We start from the raw sequence: 19915 nt of genomic DNA, 5'->3' as shown, positions 1-19915 counted from the left end.
GTTTGGTCTTTATTTGTGCAAGTCTCGATGCTTGTGGTAGAGGAGGAACAGCACAGAGGTTCTTTCAGCCCCTGCTGATCTCCCAGGCAGCTTTTCTCAGGTAAATCCATGAGCATAACTACCACGACCTTCATCCAAGCAAAAACCTGCACAACACAGTGCTGTTCACAAATATCCCGCATCAGCCCTCCTTGTCTCCCTGCAAACTGGGGGTCTCCCTTCCTTGCTGGAGTTGTCTACAGCCATCCAGACAGTATTTTGTCTTTGTCACAGCCCAATCCCGTGGGTGATCTCTGGTCAGTCTTTAGCCTTGTACATGTTACTGCCTGAAAGTCACATTGACCAGCATTTTCGGGAAATAGGGACTGCTCTGTCTTCCTCCTAGTGTGTACAGGAAATTATATTCCTCTCTGTCTGGAGTTTAGGCTTGAATGCCTGTAGGCAAAGAGGATTTATTTCCTCAGTCAAATTTTTGATGGGGAGTGGGCAGGAAGCAAACATTTCTGTCTGCATGTCAGGTGGAAAAGGCAGCAAACAGGCACACCTTCTCAAATGCACCATTTCCCTGGAGAAACTGGGAAAGCAGGCTGGGGAATTTTAGATTTTCATGCAATACTCTTTTCATTTGTTGTTCCTGGTATGACTCCTACATTTTCCCCTTTACTCCCTTCTCCTTAATCCACATGCAAAGGTGAAAGAAAATCTGTTCATGAATGATTTATCAAAGTGCTACGCAAGACTCAGTTCTTCTGGTGGATTTGTCAAGTAATGTGACACGTTGTATTATACTACATGAGTTATTGGTCTTTGTCCAGTGCTCCTGGGGGGGGCAGGGAGGGGATGTTGGGTTGCTCTACCAGCAGTGTAAGTTTTACTGTACACTGACATGGGGATTCAAGAGTCTCTTCCTGGTTCTGCAAAGCTGTGCATTTGGAAAGGACACCTTCACCTTCAGAAGCCAAGAAGGAAGCCTCTAGTTGTGTTTCATTCACAACAAAAGGGGAAATAATGCAATTTATTTGTTTTCATTTAGCTGGGGGACTATTTCAATTCTGCAACTTCAGCATGGGTGATGTTCAGCTCTATCTCCTTCAGTTCTCTTCTCAGTCTCCAGTAAACTTATTAGCGTTCCAGGAGATCTTTCCAGATACGGTGTCCTGATTTTCTTTCAGAAGCAGAGCTCCCTTGTCATTAGCACAGTAGAGAGCATATAGTCTGACAGCCTGTGGTGTTCAGAGGAGGGAAGGGGCAAATGGGGGGAATGGCCAGGGGTTGTTGATCTTCCTGCTTTAGGAGAAAAGGCATGGAACAAAGCTTTCTGGGGAACAGCTAACTGAGGACAAATAGGGAAATTCAGAGGCAGCTCAAAAGTTAAGAAAGCTGTTTCAAAACAGATTTGAATTGAAAGAAAAGGCCAAAACCTGGAGTGTCTGGATTGTGTATTTCTCTTCCCAGAGCAGCTTCAAAATTCTGAAGTTTACAGTTTCAAAGAATGAGTCACAGGTCCCTCTACACACTTGGCTTCTTAAAATTGATGATGTTTCCTTCCATTTTCCTTTTTTTTTTTGGATTTTTTATAAGCTATGGCCTTTGTGAAAAAGGGTTTTTTCCTAAAAAAAAGGATTGAGAAAGGTAAGTGAAAGTGTTAGTCTGGCTTTCCAAGAAAAGGACTGTCTACTTATCAAAAAATTAGGAAAGTCAATAGTGAAATGAGTTTTACTTTAAGTAAAAGAGTTTCTGGTAGGAGGTGATTAATGCCATTTATCTTCTTAATGTAGTGAAGCCCAAGATTGTATTTGTCTTACTGACTTATACATAGCTGATGCCTCCCTGCTTTTGTATTCCAGGTGACTCACTTATTAAATAGTAATGTCCTTATTTATATTACTCCTCTTAACATTTTATTTATCTGGAAGTTTGTTTAAGTGGGCAGCACATGCAAGTTACTAAGCAGAAAATAAGTTCAACAAATGAAAACTGCAAAAATTACATGAAAGAAGTAAAAAGAAAGAAAGAGATATAAAACAGGAGTTAATATCCAGCACGCCTATGTGGATGCAATTCTGTAGCCTTTATCCAGTTGTCCTCTGACTTCATGTGTTTTGCCATAGTGAAATATGGGTTTCCTTAGTACATAGGAATCCTTGAGGTCCTTCCAGGCCTATACAGCCTCGCTACCTCATTCCTGTCTAAAGGACAGACAAAATGGGCATGTCTTGAAGGAGGCACCTGAACAGGATATATCTGCGATTGTTGTCAGCAACCCTCTTTTTCACAAGGCTTACCTTGATTTTTAGCTAATGGAGGATATGGTCCACTAACTCCCTGATTTTAAATGTTTCACGGAGATATGCTCCATGTCAAAGTTTAACTCCCCACTGAGAGGTTTTGTCAGGGTTTGCTGCTGATGGAGAAACTATGTAATAGGAAAGGACAGCCTCTTTCCTGGTTCTAAGACTATTAAGGTAAGTTTTAACCATGGCTATAAGAGGAAGAGATGTACAGGATCTAGTAAATATTGCATCTGTCTTAGAAGTTGTCTTGACTAAAGAAAAAGTCTGTAACACTGAGGCAAGCAAGGGGAGTAATTCTGCCATCTACCTCTGCCATCAAATGTGCTCACAAGGCCATGCAGTTAAAGCATGTTGAAGTGCTACTGGACTATGTCTAGATGGGCAGAAAGAGACCAACGATTTATATTGGAACTTGGGAATATAAGCGTCCCCAAAGAAACATTAGGAAGGTAGAATTTAAGGTAAATATAGGGGGAAAAGGAGAAATGTAAATGAGATTTCCTACCTATATTCCAAAAAATATGAAGATTTCAATGGACTGGATTTTTTTTGTTAGACTATTTTTTCAAGATGGATTTTCATTTTCTCACTATTTTTTTCTTTTTAATCTCAGTGTCTTGATAGACTTGGACCTGTGTTTGTAATAAATTCTAGCCACAAAGATCCTATATGTTAGTTTGCATACTACATTAATTTCAGTCTATATGGATTTGATCTGCATATTTTTAAGGCAATAGATTATGAAAGGGAATAATTTTTATCCATTAGCTCTCTAAATAAGGCATTGTTCAGATTTAAAGAAAACTGCTAGTGTCTCAAGGAGAAAGGAACCCTAAACTGAATCCAGAGTTAATTTCAGAGCTCACAGAGATTTCCTTCTTCACAGGTATTCAGTCTTCTACAGACTGGAATGGCCTGTCTCTCCTACCTACACTCTGACCTCTCTGGATCTTCTTCCCTCTCTGCACAGTTCATTCCTCTAGGGTACAAAATAACCTCTCCTCTTGGAATAAGAGGAGTTGGTGTTGGCAGACTCCACACACAGTTTTCTCAAGTGCTGGCAGTCCAGGAAACCCTGGATTTGCGATTTTTTGGGAGTTGCTGTGAAGCAGTTACGGTAGGAGAACATTAAGAACACAATTACAAAGAGGTGCGTCATACTAATTCCGGCAGCCAAGCCTGCAAATCCTGTAAGTTGTCTTTGGCACCAACAGGTCAAGTAGTGCCTTCCAAGGAAAGTGCAAGAAACCTCACAACAAACAACAGAAAGGAGTATCTCACCATACTGTGGATATAGCTGGCACACAGCTGACCTATGTAAAGGAGCTTCAGTGACTTTCCAAACAGAGGAAAAGACATAGATTTGAAGAAAATCCAAATGAGCAGTAGAGACACAGGGGTGACGAGCTTGCAGCAGGGGTTGGTAATTCTGGGGAAGGTCAGGATGAGGAGTGAGGAGGGATGGAAGTGCAGCATGCTCTGCATAAACCTCTGTTTGAACCTCTAATGAACCAAGGGGACCCCTGATATTTTACCCAGGGCCCAGACTGAGCTACCTTTGTCAGTCTCAGAAATAATTCTGCACTGTAGTGAACTAAACCTCTAGACTGGGACTAATACCTAATAATACTAATACTTTCCTGTAAGTAAACACGTTGGGTCAAAAGCACAGATATGCTACTGTTCATGTAAATGACATTTTATCAGTTTGCTTAAGTGCTGACTTTGCTTATAAAACACTTGAATTTACTGTATAATACAGTCAACTTTGAGAAACAGCTTGTAAATAAATGTTTCTGATGAAGACTGATAAGTCACTGAGCCACAAAACCATTTCTGTTTGCCAGTTAAGATTCAGTGGCCTGAAGAAAAAGTAGATAAGGAAAGATATTTGTTCTCTACAAATAGCTTCTTTTTACTATTGGTAGTTCACACATGTTTAAGATAAATGCCAGATGAACAGGGATAGTTTTTAATTCTTTCTACATAGTACCCAAGGAAGGGAAACAATGACTTTAAGATTTTGTGCTGAGTTTTTAACTGTATCACTTATATAAGAAAATGTTCCTGATGTGCAGAAACCAGAAGCTTTTTTCTTTTTAATGCAAGATCCGAGAATCTCAGAAGAAGCCTTGAACATGATTATTTTCATTATGTAGTGCCTAGTTTGTTCATGGTTTTATTTTCAGTTGTTCTTATTACTCAGAAAGAACATTATAAATGAGAAAACAAGTAGTGCATTGAAGTAGGACCCAACAGTGCACACGCAAAGGTACCCAGCCTACAATCAGCACATTCATTGTCAAGACATCAGGGTTCTCAACATCTTGCATGAATCACCGGATAAACTGACATCCGTTTCCCTAGAGGCATGTCTACCCTGCTGTCACTCCAGCAGCAGCAAAGTGCAGGCATACCACAAAACCTGTGCCAAATGAATCTCAAATAGCCCATGCTGCTGCAGCTGATTTATGAAAGTATCTATTTTATTTTTTACATAAGATAAAATCTCTAAGGATACATGCTGTCACACTTAGGAAGACTCACTTAAGCTGAGCCATCTGAAGACATTTCTGGCCTTATGGTTTCATGTATATCTCCTTTAGTCCAGAGAGGAAGATGGGCAGCTCTAGAAAATCATTCCCCTCTCTTGGGGTGAGCTGGACAGAGGAAGTGAGGTATTTATGAAGTCTTATATGCTCAAACTTCAGATCCCCAAAGTCAGGTAAAAAGAGCCTTCCGCAATGTGGTTGCTCTGCACTTCTATCCATTTACTGTGCACTCACACATCCTTCCAAATCAGGACTAAATTGGTTTTTCATGTGACATGAGCCCAAAAAGGCCCCCCTTGGTGTCCTCACTGAAGATCCTTTAACAGTTCTGCAAAGAATAAATTCTGATGCAATGTTGGAGACATGCACATCTGAAATAAGAACTGTGTCACACTCTAATACATCAGTACATGAGTGTGGAAGGCAGTCAGCTGGTCTTGGAGAGCTATTTATTCACTGTATTAAACTTCTAACTCTAATGGCCATAGAGCTGTGCAAACAGAAACCAGTAAGTGTTCAGGAGGCCTTGCTAAGAGCTGCACAATTGCTCAAACAGACAAAAGAAGGTGTGAGCCTTGAACGTGAGAATAAAATAAGTATATTGTGGTTTACCTTAATATCAGAACAGTCACATGGCTGCCTTTCAAGGAATAATACAAGAAATTAATCTTGCAGTACATTCATGTGGTAAGATTGAAATCTTTATAAATTGCACAGCAAAGATATTTTAGGATCAAATATCCTTTTAAGTCCAGCAGTATTTTTCAAGACACTCACAAAGTTAATATTTGACATTATGTTTCTAGTGATATTAGTACTATAAGTGGTGTAATTATAATGTTAACCAATAAAATACAGAACCAATACAAACCCCTACAACACAACTAATCAAATAATTCTTCCTTTCCCATACCTGCTATTCTTGCTTCTCTTAAGCAAAAAACTTTGAATATGAGCGGAAAAAAGGTTGTGACATGATGTTACTACTGAAAGATTCTAGAGTATGAGAAATGCTTTAAATAGTTCCTATTACACTGTAATAAATATTGTGATTATATTGAAATATGATTTTAAAAACTGTTCTTTAACTCACCCATCATTAACATCACATGAATATATTTCTGTATCATTGACCTTAAATAGCTTGTATAGTCTGAAAGTTTTATTTAAATATGTAGCTTTTACTCCACATTTCCCATGTTGATAATCTCTGACTTTTGCAAAAGTCAAGCCTTCCTGATCTCCCTAATTTTCAATATGTACTGACACTGTGACATTTAGCATGCACTTTAACATATGTGGGCTTTCATGACAATTGTTATTGGCTGTGTGCAGGTAAAATGTTTAACTTGGGAAGTTTAACATGTACAACTTAACTCTGTTTTTTGAGAAACTCATGATCAAGAATTCCAATCCAGAAATAAACTCTGACCATTTTAAAATAAATAGAATAGTATATTGTTTGCATGTAAATCTGAAACCCTTTGAAGGGATCCATCAGTGCCAGAGAACTGGCTGGGGAAATCCTGCTCCAGGTTTAGAAGCCCAAAAGTTGCTAAGTGAAAATGGTACTCTTGGATGTCATTTTAGTGACTAACTGTGGCATCCTGGGAAAAGACTACTATTTTAAAAACATCATGTGCTAGCTTAAAAACTAAAGTTTTCCTTGCATTCTCAACTTTTTCTTCTTTTGATTAATTTGGTCAAAAGCTTTCATTTCATTCTTCATTAGCATTAACAGTTACACTACAATTACTGATGTAATTATGTATTTTCAGTACTTGGAGGTCTTAAATCTGTAACTAGGTGTATATATAGTATATACCAATTTCAAGTATTTGGGTTCTGGTGACAGCCGTAGGTAAATATTCCTGGTTTCATTATATTTGTTGAAAACCAGACAGAAAGGAGCAAAGCAGTGAACAATATTACTCAAAGTTATTACACAGACTACCTACACTTGAAAGAAAATATAGACCTGCTACTGTCACATTCTATCATTCTATATGCTGATCCTTTCCCTGCAGTCCTCCTTTTTGATATAATTTTTGGAGTTGTACGACCTAAGAAACAGAGCCATGCTGTCCATGTGGTCATTTCCTTCCTTTTGTTACCACTGGATGGAAGTCCAAGGAAAATTTTTATTGCTGTGTCAGCAGTGACCACCAGCTCCCAGTGAGATGCACTCCTAATGTTAGCAAAGTGACCACTTGTAACATTCAAAATGTTCACATGGACATAGAAAAAAAAAAAGACACTTGGCAATTGCACAAGATCTTTTTTTGTCTTACTAGAAAGGCTGTTACGTATTGACCAGAAAAACTCATTCCTCCCTTTCTATTAATCGTTATCTAACACCCCAGCAATACATGTCCTTAGGCAATAGGTTCAGCACCTCTGCAGAACTTCATCCTTGAGACCTGCTACAATTCTTTTAAGTCAAAATCCCAAATCAAGGCAATGATAAGACAGTTTTAAAATAATGTTACTTCTGTACTCTAGAGCATTGGCAGGGTAAAGCTGTAGCTTTTATTTAAACAACCTAAATACTTCTAATTGATTTTCAATTGAAACAGTCCCAGACAGCAGAACTTGAAATGGCATCAGCTTGCAGCTCCCACACGGAAGGTGCTTTGCCTTCTACATTGCCGAAACAAATGAGGAATGGAAGGTATTTGTTGAAGAAGGGATGAGAAGAGTGTGTTTCATCCGTGGGTCGTGTTTGCTTGTGTCACACGAGGCTGAAGTGGATGCTGGGAGAGAGATGTCATATTACAGACAAAATATAGCAGTTAATCATTGTCACTGTGAGTCAAGGTACTGTCTGGAAACAAGGAGAGTCTGGAACAGATGCACCCACCAGGTGTACAAAGCACACGGCACAGAGCTGACTGCAGGCATCCTTTACTGGGCAGTCTCATTCCTTCTCTCTCCAGGATGGGTTTTTGCACCATTCCTTTGTGCCACAAGGCAGTTGATCCTGCAGGGATGGGGAAGCTCACTTGGTCATCTTCCAGGTAAGAGGACCCTTTGTATAGGTCAATGAAATTCATTGCCCAAGAGTGTACAAAGAGCTGGTGTGGGAGAAAAGCTTGCGGATCCATCTTACACAGGCAAAGCAAAAACCTTCCATTGCTATCTTGCTTCCCTGCTCCTCACCCCTGCTGCTCTGCATGAGAGCCTTAAGCTTGCTGAGAAAACTGGGTATCAGCACCACACCTCACTGCTCAGCAGCTGCCACCCCTGTCTTGCTGCAGAACCTGCTGGAAAATACAGATTGCTGAAAGCCACAGGGCCTTTCTGGAGATTCAGCTGCACTATGGGCATTTTTGCTTCTCTACCTCTAAGGTCTTTTCCTACCCCAGGTTGTGGTGTTCCATTTCACTTATGTACTGGGCTTGGGAACAGAAGGAGGAACAGAAAAGCAGAATACTGGACAAATGTACATTTAACTGAGTGTAAAACCCCACTGATTCCAACTGTCTACTGTATTGAATAACTCTTTTTTTCTTATTGCTTCAGGTTTTTATGTTGCAGTTAAGGGCATCCAGTGATGTACCATGGATCCATCTGCCTATTCATCTGCTGCTCCCAGACAACACTTGTAGCTGGTAGATGATTTCCGTGGAATCTGGCAGGTATGTGATCCCAGACGCCCCAGATTCTTGCAATCCCATGAAGCAACACTGTTTCTATTAAAAGAATGGCTAATACTGATCTGTAAGCTCAACCCTTGCTATCTATCAGAGAAGCCAGGTCTTCTTGTTCCACATCTTACGGAACATGTTGGTTTTTCCCTCATGACCTTGCTTATTTTACTGAATTTTACATATATGTATTTTACATGGGTTTGATTGGTTGGTTTTGCTTCATGTTTGCTTTGTCTGTACACAGAAGTCACACACTTTTACCTGAACAGAAAATGTAGCATGGTTACAATGTGGGTGTTATACATGTAGAGTGTTCATGGTGTTTATTAAGGTGTTTATATAAGGGGAGCTACTCACAACAGAATGCAGTGCCTCCATCCTGCTGTAATTGTGGTCACACTGGGGACTGTACTAATGCAGGAAAGACAAACCATGCCACAGGAGAATATGGCCCATTCGTTTTCTTAACTGAAGTGATGAGCATTTCTCCACATGAACGGGCCCACAAGCTAGATAAACTGATTATTTATAAAAAGGGCAAATTATTTTACACACTTATGAATAATCAATTTTCACTTATGTAGATATTGCAGTAAAGTTCACTTGGGCAGTCACCAGCTGTATATCTTGGATTTTTATCTGTATTGTATCTTTAATATATACTTTTTATTGGGTGAACATATTTCCCATAATCCAAGAAAACTGGATTACCATCAGTGTAGTCTGTGTTTCAGATTCCATGCGATGAAGCCATCATCACATTATAGACTTTTGGATGTTTGTCAAAAACCAGATGAGCCGTATTCAGACCTGGTGATCCATTGAGCTGGAAGTGCAGAAGGGAAATACAGGTTCTCCCTTGCTTCTCTGGCCAAGCATGACATTTAAAGGCTGTCATGCAGAGAGACTATCTTCCCTTTGGCACAGTGTTTATGCCCTTGACTCCCTAGTACCAAGAGACATTGTACCCATGTGTGGAGGAACAAAACCATGAGGCTAAAGGTGCCTTAAAAAAAGGCAGGGGGTGAATGTGTGGATCTTTATCTTTAGTAACCATAACAAAGCTCCCTACATTGTGTTGCGTATTTTTACGTTAACAATATTGAATGAAAACGGTATGACGTAAAGAAGCACCTCCCAAAAGATCTGCAACTATGATAACAGTTTATGGATATGGCTAATATTTCTAGAATGCAATTAATTAGACAAAGGAAAAGAGGTGGACTTCATTTTATGCCCTGTTTGATATCTGCAGTGTTTGCATCAGATGCCTATGCTTCCTTTTGCAATGCCTGGTCAGAAACAGGCTCTCTCAGACTATTATTCACACAAAGGATTCATAGCATTGTACTGAAAGGAAGGTGGATGAACTATATCATAGAAGTTGTGGTCTCAGGCCTCATGGAAAAGAGGTTCTGTACAGAGTGCAGTACTGCCAGACCCTCTCAAAGATTATACAATCTCATTAGACTTTTGTCCTGTTTCTGTACAATCCAAGAAACTGGAATGAGCTGAAGCAGATAATTTATATGGAATTACCTAGTTTTTTTCTGATGATTTCTATTTCTTTTTTGATGATTAACCATATACAGTAAAATATTATTTTCACAATAGGTAAATCAAGCTTCCTCGGTGTTTGTGGACATACTCACATCTCCTTATATTTTTGACTAATTGAATAAAATCTTTATCATACTTTTGAGATTATCTCCAAAGGGGCTTAAACTGCTACTTCTTCAAACAGCAGTTTCTCCAGGGTAGTAGCCTTCTCTGGGTGTGTTTCAGACTCCTGGATTTCATCTAGGTCTTCACAGATGTTGATTAAAATTGACAGAAAAGAGAAACTCCTCTAACATAGATAATACTTCAGCATTCATTAACTTTAAAAAAAGAAAAACTTGTCTGTTTGAATCCCTTTCTATCTTCCTGATACACAGCTAACAGGTCAATCTGTGTACAAATGTAGAGAGAGCAGCTGTTGGCTCCTTCTGGTTTGGTAACATATTAAAGGCGCTGATCAATAAATAGCTGTGTAGCCAACAAATCAGCCAGGTGCAATCAGTTCACTGAGGTCAATGCACAGTAACTGGTTTTGGAGAAGGTGCCACTCAAGTAACTAAAGATCTGAGGAACTGGGATATACAAATACATCTCCCTTGGGCCAAACACAAGCAGGCACAAAATTAATAGTGAAAACAGATCAGCATGGTTGCAGAGGAGGTTCCATCCAGTTACTTCTATCTGAGAAATAAAAATGAACAGACAAAAACCCCCAAACAAGAAAAGATCTTCCAAACTGAGGCAAATAAATAGATAAATAAATAAAACAATTATAGGAGCAATTTGCCGAGGTGAAACAGGAACTGGTTGTTATAAGATCTCAAACCAGTAAAAGATTGCCCTTATGGATGTAAATCTAATGGGATGTCCCCATAAAGCACTCAGAAGTGTACCAGACACGTATCAAAACCTGTTGAGCCACTCCAGTACAGTCACGTAAAGCTCATTTACAGTATCTCATCTGTGATTAGATTATGATATGTCAATGTTTCCATGAATCTTGTTGTCTAGGTAAAAACAGTGAACCAGCAGCAAGGCCTCAGTAAATACTCATAGAGATTATATGGCAGTGTGTGTCGGTCAAAATGAATGCCAGTAATAGAGATTACAAAAAGGTCTTTAGAACGTAGTTTTGACTATATTGCTCTTTTTTCTTCCGGGGTCTCTAAGGTTTAATTACTTAATATAGTGAGGTAATATCTTTTATCTTCAAGATTATCTCTACATTCCTAGGTATACTTTTACTGTGTCGGTGGTACTTAAAAAATTTGGAACATTACTGCACTCTTAAGAGTAATTTGCCACGTAGCTGGTTGGTTTTTTCTAGTAAATAAGCAGATAAAATATGAGGAGTTTTGACTTCTAAACTAGCAAAAATCAGACAAGCAAGACAGAAGTGACCACTGGCTCATATCAGCTGAAAAATCAGCAATGTGTGTACAAAATCATGTACTTTCTCATTTGTTCCTATGGAAAATACAGCAAAATCTTAGGCGTGGCGATAGTCTTGATAAAAATGTCAATAAAATCAGTGGAAACACGCCACTTCACCTCACCGTGTTTTCAATCTGAGCCACTATGATAACTTTAAACCCACAAGGTTATTGAAGGGATTCTGCAGGTACAGAGACGTGAGAGCAAGACTTGAATATAGCAAAGATTTCTGATATTTTCCTTCTTTAGTTTCCAATGCCGGTGAGTACAACATCTGTGTGTCCTTTACCTACCGGATACAGTCTTGTAGTACAAGCTCAGCCATTTTGCATGTTAATGACATCTTTCAGAGACCCTAAATGTGTGGCATAAACAATTCAGTAGGTGACTTACCCACCTTTTATCCCAGCATAGACCACTGTTTCCCATCCATCATGCATAAAACTAGAAGATAGCCTTTTCCTGAAAGAAAAATTGTACAAATAAAAATTGATGATCAGAGGTAAATTCAGAAAGGAGAATTAGAACCACCACTAATCCTATGGTGGTCTGATTACAGCTTGGAGGAATGTTCATGGCCAGAAATCTTGCTTTAAATTTTCAACTAAACAGACTACATCAATTATCCTCTGTTCTGAGTGTTTCTCTGTGCTCTGCTTTCCTATAGATGGAAATCACCTGTCCACACTGGATTCATAAAACAGCTTGTGAAGTCGCAGCGCATAAAAGGCCCTGAATGACTGGGCTGGTGTTATTACTGGGGAGGTGTCCTTGCTGGAAATGCAGAGAATGATGCAAGCTAGATAGCTGATACTTTTATTTCAGTAGTTTTCATTCTCATTCTGGTTCATTTTTACCCTAGCTGCCTAGCATTACAAATTAGCAAGATTAAGGGAAGTGAAAAACCAGCATTTTTTTTCTCTGTCTGTGTCAATAGTACAGGTTATTACCTGGGAAAAATTTCTGGAGGAAGACAGCACCTTGCTGCTTTGCCTAAACCTTAATCACTGCAAATACTGGGGTGACCCACTGAAAGCATTCAGTGAAGAATCTGTGTACGTGTGCTCTTACGGTTTCGCATAGTTTTGCTCTGTCAGTAGGGCTGCAGCTGTAGTTGAAGTTACGCTGTCCTTAATGTTGGCCTTGGGCCCCTATCTGCCTTTCACCTCAGCCCTGAGGTTTTTTACTTGACCCCACAGTGCAGCCTGACTGAGATCTGGTCACCTCGGGGTACCAGACTGACCCGTCTGCTGCTGACTTTCCAGCCAGTGTCTGTGTAGTTGGAGTCAGCCCACGTGTACAACTGAACAGAGAAAGCTGGTGGACAGGAATTGCACAATTCCTTGTTCCTGGTTCCTGATCTCCCAGCATATCATCTCTCACATTCTATGTGGAGTGGAGAAATGTCTGGAGGAGAACCAAGCACCTGCAGAGATGTTCCTCACAGAAATGGATATGAGATGTCAAGGAGAGGCCCCTTTGGCATCACCTGGCCTTTGGCAGGAATCTTTGGTGCTGACTTAAAAAATGCATGGATATGCATTTCAGTGCAGGACACAGGATAGATACAGGATACAGAATATGGGATACAGGACCTGATGTAAAGGTGGGAGGGTGGCTGGTAGAAGGCAAAACAAACCAGCTCTGAACATCAGCAGAGACAACTTCTAAGTGATCTTCACTCTTTGACAATTGCAAAAAGGCTGCGCATTGAAGTCAGGTTCTAATCTACTTCCAAAATGGGACTGAATAGTTCGGGCACACAGATTGGAGTCTTGTGTTCATAAATCAGTGCGTGCATCCTTAAAGAACATAGTAAAAAAAACCAACTCTAGGGCACATACGGTCTTTTCAAACGTGGCAGAGGAAGCAGCATCCTGTTGTTAGTGGTGCAAAATCAAAGAATTTGGTGAGCAGCAGCTCCTGGAGTTGATGGAAATGTGGCCTGCTGGAAGATATGTTACCAAGAAAGCTGTGGAGGTACATGGAAAATTTAAAACAATAAACAAAACTGATGAAGGTAGTGGAAAGACTCCTTGGGAATGTGATAGGCTTTGAAAGAAGACAACAAACAGTTTCTTTCATGATGTCCCTTCTTTTTTTTTTTTTTTTTCTAAAAAAAGAGAGTGGAGCAGGTGGGGACACTTACAGATTTTGCCTGTCTTTTCCAGTATTCCTTGCTTTTAACTCCCAGGCTCCCTGAATTCCTATTGTTCTAGAGTCAAACCAGGCCTGCGACAGTATTAGCTTATGCCCTGCATTTCGATGAATCAGCAGGCTATTCAAACATCTGCTCATGTAACTCCTAATCCAAAGTTACAAGTGATATTGCCACAAGTTAAAATTTGCATTTGGATAATGCCTTTCATTCAAAAGGATTCCTAAGAGAATTTTCCAGTACCTGTATGCCAGTAACATCATCATTCCAACAGAACAATGAGGCCAGAGCAGCACATCAGATAATTTCTCATGCCTTGGGCAGAAATGTGCAGAGATGCAAACTGCATGGTTCAGAAACCTCTCAAGAATTTCCATCTATCTAAAATTTCATAGCAGGGGAGATATCACAGCCAAAATGGTGCTTAAAGGGAAGTAAAAGCTTAAAGGACATATTGACAGCGGATGTCCTCATCAAGATTAACCCTCTGTATTTAGCCACTGTTACTGCTGCAAATAAGTTTTGTGCTTTATCAGCTTGACCGCAAAGGTTAATTAAACTTCTTTCTGGATTTGATACCTTTCCAAGAACATGAAGAAAATGATTTGTAGAGGCTAGCCAGTTTGCTACAGGTAATGCTCCTATGCATTAAAAAAAAAGACAAATCAGACCACAGTGAACCTATCAGAAATCTGTCTAGAAAACAGGGAATAGGTTCCACTTGCATAAAATTTCCTCATGTCAAAGAAACTATATGCTTAAAGTCAGGCTTGGCATTACTATTTCATGACAAGCCTCAGAGTCTTCTGGTGCCTGTCTTAAAGCAAACATAGCTGATGTTGAAAGATCACACAAAAATCCCAACTTTCCATTCAATGCAGTGATAGCAGGATAAAGCTCTGAAGTCAATACGGAGCTGTCAATAAAATAAAGAGTGCTATGTAGTAAGAAGACCTTGTGGAAATGTTGGAGCAGATGTCTGCTTGTCATTACTGCTGCATAAGGGAGATGGCATAAATTCCAAATGTCACTGTGCCCTACTGTATTTTATTTCCTGAAAACAGTTACCTTGCCTCTTGAATATCCCATTAAAGGCAAAAATCTGAAATACTGCTTTCCTAGAGGAAACTCACCTGGAGGTCATAAATCAAGAAAACATTAAAAACCCAGCCTAGACAGAGCCTATCTCTAAAGACATCCTATAATGAGGAACAGAGCAAAGGATACAGAAAAGGATGGGATGTAGGCTTTTCTGTGTACATCAACTTTGCTGAATCACACCAGTATCACCCCAATTCCAATTAAAATCTTTTCTTTGTACACAAAGAAGTGTCACAACACCCTCTGAATCTTCAGCTAAATAAATTATCCTCTTTTAACTTACTTAACTACTTCATAATTCTGACTTCTTCTGAGTAACAGATATTCAAGAAAAGTCACATGCTAAAATACATGTATTTTACATAAAAATATAGGAAGACTGAGCAGATCAGACAAGTCAAAGACCAGTGAAAAAAAACCTCATTGTGTGTACAAGTGCATTTATGCACAAATTTGGTTTTCTCTTCATATAAACAGAGATTTTGCACAAGGGACTGTCTCAATCTCTTATTATACAGAAAAACTATGAACATGATGTTTTAGTACAAGAAGGAATTACGTACATTTATAATGTTAGAAGATACTCAATATCACTGTCTAGATTGTCACTTCCCTTCAGTAATTTTTGTCCAGAGAGGTGCAGCAAGACAAGACATTTCTGATTTCATGTGTAGTCAGAAAACACCTACATGAAGTAAACCAATCTTTTTTTCTTTCTGGACAATGACTGAAAATCAGAAATTTTGCTGGTCGTCTTCACATCAATGGCATTAACTGAGAGCACTTGAGAGCATGTGGGGATTTGTTTGGGGGTTTTTTTGTTGTGGTTTGTTTTTTTTGTGGTTTGTTTGTTTCTGTCTTAACCTACACCAAAACGATGAGTGTTTATTTCTGACTTTTGACTCTGGGTAGTTTTTGTCTATTTGTTTTGTTCATGGACCTGCCAGTGCAATAAGCCAAATGCAACTGAACACTTCCACTTCCAAAGTGACTGAAATCCAGATCTGATTTACTTTATGACTTGAGCTCTTCCTTATCTTGTTGCAGGCAGCAGCTGGAGAGTTAGCTCTCTGATGAGACACTGCAGCAAACATTCAGTGTTTTATATAGATTCTCCCTGACTTATCCTTTGGTTTCCATGGAGATCTATATGATCCTCATAGCTACCAAGTCTAGTTCTCTTCAGTGTGTGTAGGACAGACCTACAGGTTAACCCATGCAACTTCTATCCATTCAACTATATGTATATTAGGGAAGAGTTAAACAAATCAACATAATATTAATTTAAAACATTTGTACTTTTTGGGTGAGATGTTCAAAGATGATGTCCACACGTCAGGTAGCTTCCTCTTAAAAAAGGGAAGCTACGGAACACCGCTAAGCTCTGTTACTCTGCTGTGCCGGGATCGCCAGATAACGAGTTACTTGTTTTTCCAACATGAAAAGTTATTTTGTTACCTTGTTAAGTTAAAAAAACTTATTTTTTAGATAGAAACCATTTATTTTTCACACTGGGAGTCATAATGGTATTCTGCTTTTTACCAGGTACCATTGCAGAAGATCTAGTAGAAATTTGGAGCAAATGTGGTGGTGTTTAGGAGTAGCATAATTTTAACCAAACTACTCAGTAAATAAAGAATACTAAAGGCAAAATCACTCAAAGGTCATGAACTGAGCTAATATCGAAAACGTTAATGAAAATGCCATTGAAGCATTTTTTGTCTTGAAAAGGAGAAAAAAGGGAAATACTCTGCAAGACCATGTTAAAGAAAATTACATTTTAAATCAAGAAAATAAGTATTTCAACAAGGTAAAAATACCACTTAGAGAAACAAAACATAGTATATTTTTGTGTCTCTAAGCTGTTATTTTTACTTGCTGAAGCATTTTAAATTGTTATAATTAACGTAAGTATTGCAATAATTATAACTGCATGTAAGTTATAATGCAATTATAACTAATGCAAGTTAGAGCACTTTTAGTAGCTCTAACACACATTAATTTTTAGTTGTGTTTTATGTTATGGAGAAATATTTATATAAAATATAAGAACTATATTTAATACTAAGAGTAACATGTGTATGTTTGTATGCTTGCATTTGAGGGCATTTAAATAAATTGAAACTATAATACTATAACACATAAAGTGAAAACTGAGAAAAAAATACTTTTTGCCCTTCTACCACATCAAAGAACTTATTTTAAATCCACCTGGATGTTGCATATCCAGCTTATATTATGTTGGACTCTCAGCAGCAAAACTTGTCAGCTGTGCTGCTTATAAACTTTCATGGTTCAGAAGGTGTTGACAAAAGACAAATTACTGAAGAGGGACTCTGTCCATTTGTCAAGGAAAGCTGAAGGATGAAGATACAAGACTTTAGCTGAAACCAAGCGAATAATACTCTGCATGGACAGCTGTTTTAGTAATTTGATTTTATGGCAAGCAAACAGTGTTTTCTTTAATGGGATTTATTAAGATTTATTTAACACAGCCTACCTTCTGCTTCCCTGGAAGTGTCAATATTGCTAAAGCCTAATATTGAACAGACTTTACTACTCTCTTAACTGGCACTTTCCTGATCTTTGGTATTCACATAACCTGATAAGGCACCACTGAGGCATGGAACTTTCTGTAAATGCTTTATCTTTTCTCTCTTGTAATCTTGCTGTGTTTGAGATAGATTCTGAAACTTGTTTATTGGTTTCATACAAATCTGCTATTTGCTCTTTGCTGTAATAAAAAACATCTGTGTTTTCCTGTTGGAAACTCAAGGAAAACCTTCTTGCACAGTTACTGCGTTTCTGAGAGCCCTAACGGGAATGCACACGCATTTGGTGATTTCCTAAATGTGCTATTTTTCCTACATGATCAAGGTCATCATATTTTTTGCCCGATCTTTAATATCAATTTATTGCTTAGATTTTGTCTGTCCCATTTTCCCCCCAGCGCAAAGTGCGCGTGCACACACACACACACACACACAGGCAGAGTGGCCTTACCCCTGAGGTAAACTACACTGCCCTTCAGACTAATCAGCATCCCCTCCTTTTTTTGAATTAAATCTGCAAAATACAATATCATCCTGAAATTTAATCTTTTCAGATTTTGTTCAATTCTATGCACTCCTTAACATCTGTAGGACTCGAACTTTTAACCCATTTATTTCGACTCATTCATTAACCCATTCACACACTTATGTTATCCATTCTTTCAGCCCATTCATAACCCATTTACTTCACATAGCCTTAGGGTAACAGCTGTTCCAGCAGATCTTAGGGTACCTTTTCTTTTGTATTGCTACCTTCTATGAACTTCAATAGAAAATAGGATTGTGCCCGTTAGATAAAGAGAGATACTCTGGATACAGTTTTCAGCTACTCTGTAATGAGGGTTTTGCTGTTTTACCTTCCCCATCTTTGTGGAGTTGTTAGTCCTGCTCCATAGTGATGCTGTGACAGCTCCAGCACAAATTGAGACTGATAACGAAGTAAGAAGCACCTTAGCCTTTAGGTTAATGGTTTTATAAAAATATTTGGAGAAATAATTTGGAACTAAATGGGCATTATTATCATGAGGAATGAGCATCTCAGTTCGCCTTAGCTAGCTCATCTGTCCCTGTTAAGCCATTGATATAATTGGCTTTCAAATTGCTTCCATGACAAGTCTCATTTGGCTGTAAACTGGATTGTTTTGAATCTGAGGAAGAGAACCTGTAAACATAAAATCAATGACTGCTGGCCATTCCAGTGGTGTCACATTTTTGTCAGGAGCCTGTTTATATCAGATTTTTAACCATCCTGACAAAAAAAAAAAAGTATGATTTATGGTCCTTTAACCCTGAGACTTGTCACGTAAGTAGCTACTGTGAAGCAAACAAAATGCTGTGCATTTTAACTACTTAGGCTTTGGGGAAGGGTTCCCTCCGGGAAAATGCAGCCTCCTCAAGCTACAATAGATCACATTTCCTTCACTCCTGTTTCTCTAAAGCACGTGTCTGATGGATATTGATATAACAGTTGACCATTGTCCCTATTCTTACTCATCTCTAATCACTCTGGATCTGCTTCATCGATTTAGTCAAAGCAGACAGTTTAACACAGACTTGAGCAAATTTGTCTTACATAGGTGGCAGTGTCTCAGCGAAGGAAATCTTCTTGTCAAAGTACAGCTATGCAAACATACAACCATTGTTCACTACCGTGGAAATGTTATCTGACTACTCCCTTTTATTTATCTATGACTTCATCTCCCCTTAAGTAAAGTGATTTATATTTACCAGTGAGCATTTAATTTTGCATAACAATTTGGGGAACATGTAAAACTATACGAGCATTTTCTTAAGTTCTTCTTAATCAGGATGTCTTTAATCTAAGAAACAAAGTCAAGCAAAGAAGTGCTCTTCTGAAACAGTGGCTGAAAAAAATCAACAAAATCCGAATATGTAAAGATGGTGGGTTATATACTGTTTTAGAAGTCCAACAGTTTAGTAGTACCCTATACTAATATTTCCCAAAGTTGATAGGAAAATCTGAACCATAAAGAATGGTTTCATTTCCCTGGATCTCATAATACTTAAAGGCTTTGTGAAAGGCTGGGAAACAGGTAGAGGATAAAAAAAAAGTAGGATAAAAATCCAGCAGCTGAATTTAGTGGTTGGATCATATATTTTAAAATAGGATTAGCCTTCATTAAGGGACACTTCATAGAGTAGCATGAAATACAGTATGAAGATACTTAACGTCCAGGCAACACCAACAAAGTAACCTAGGAAGTATAAGCTTAAGATGATGAATGGGATGGAGAGAGAGTTGGGAAGGAAATTCACAATGCAAAGTTCTTCATGGGATACAAGGAGGCTGGATGAACTGATGATAACCCCTGACATTTTGCAAAAATAAATATTCTTTATAATTCATTTCAGTCATGCTACAGGAAGTTCCTATGTGTTTACAAGCACTTCCACTGTTCACCAGTCATGGTTAAGTACAGACATGGAGGAATTTGGTCTTTATCATACTGAGGAATGTGTGGCTCTCCGCTGCTGAGCTGTTCTTGCAGTTCTGCTGAAGAAGGTCCTTTGACTTCCTATAGCCCCTGAACAGGGCTTCCCTCCTGGTACCCTGCATTACATGTAACTACAACATTACTCTACAGTCAGCTGA

General features: G+C 38.7%; 1 long non-coding RNA gene across 2 annotated transcripts in view; it reads right to left on the bottom strand.

Annotated features, from left to right (window-relative positions):
* The window catches only part of LOC120410011, a 63400-nt gene that overhangs the window by 24636 nt on the left and 18849 nt on the right, over positions 1–19915 (bottom strand). For both annotated transcript variants that reach the window (XR_005601915.1, XR_005601916.1), the window contains exon 2: positions 11888–11952. This is a non-coding gene — a long non-coding RNA (uncharacterized LOC120410011). The remainder of the gene's footprint in view (positions 1–11887; positions 11953–19915) is intronic.

This window comes from Corvus cornix, chromosome 5 (genome assembly GCF_000738735.6).
Source record: "Corvus cornix cornix isolate S_Up_H32 chromosome 5, ASM73873v5, whole genome shotgun sequence".
In the NCBI taxonomy this organism is placed as follows: domain Eukaryota; kingdom Metazoa; phylum Chordata; class Aves; order Passeriformes; family Corvidae; genus Corvus; species Corvus cornix.
This window is presented reverse-complemented; position numbering and strand designations above follow the sequence as displayed.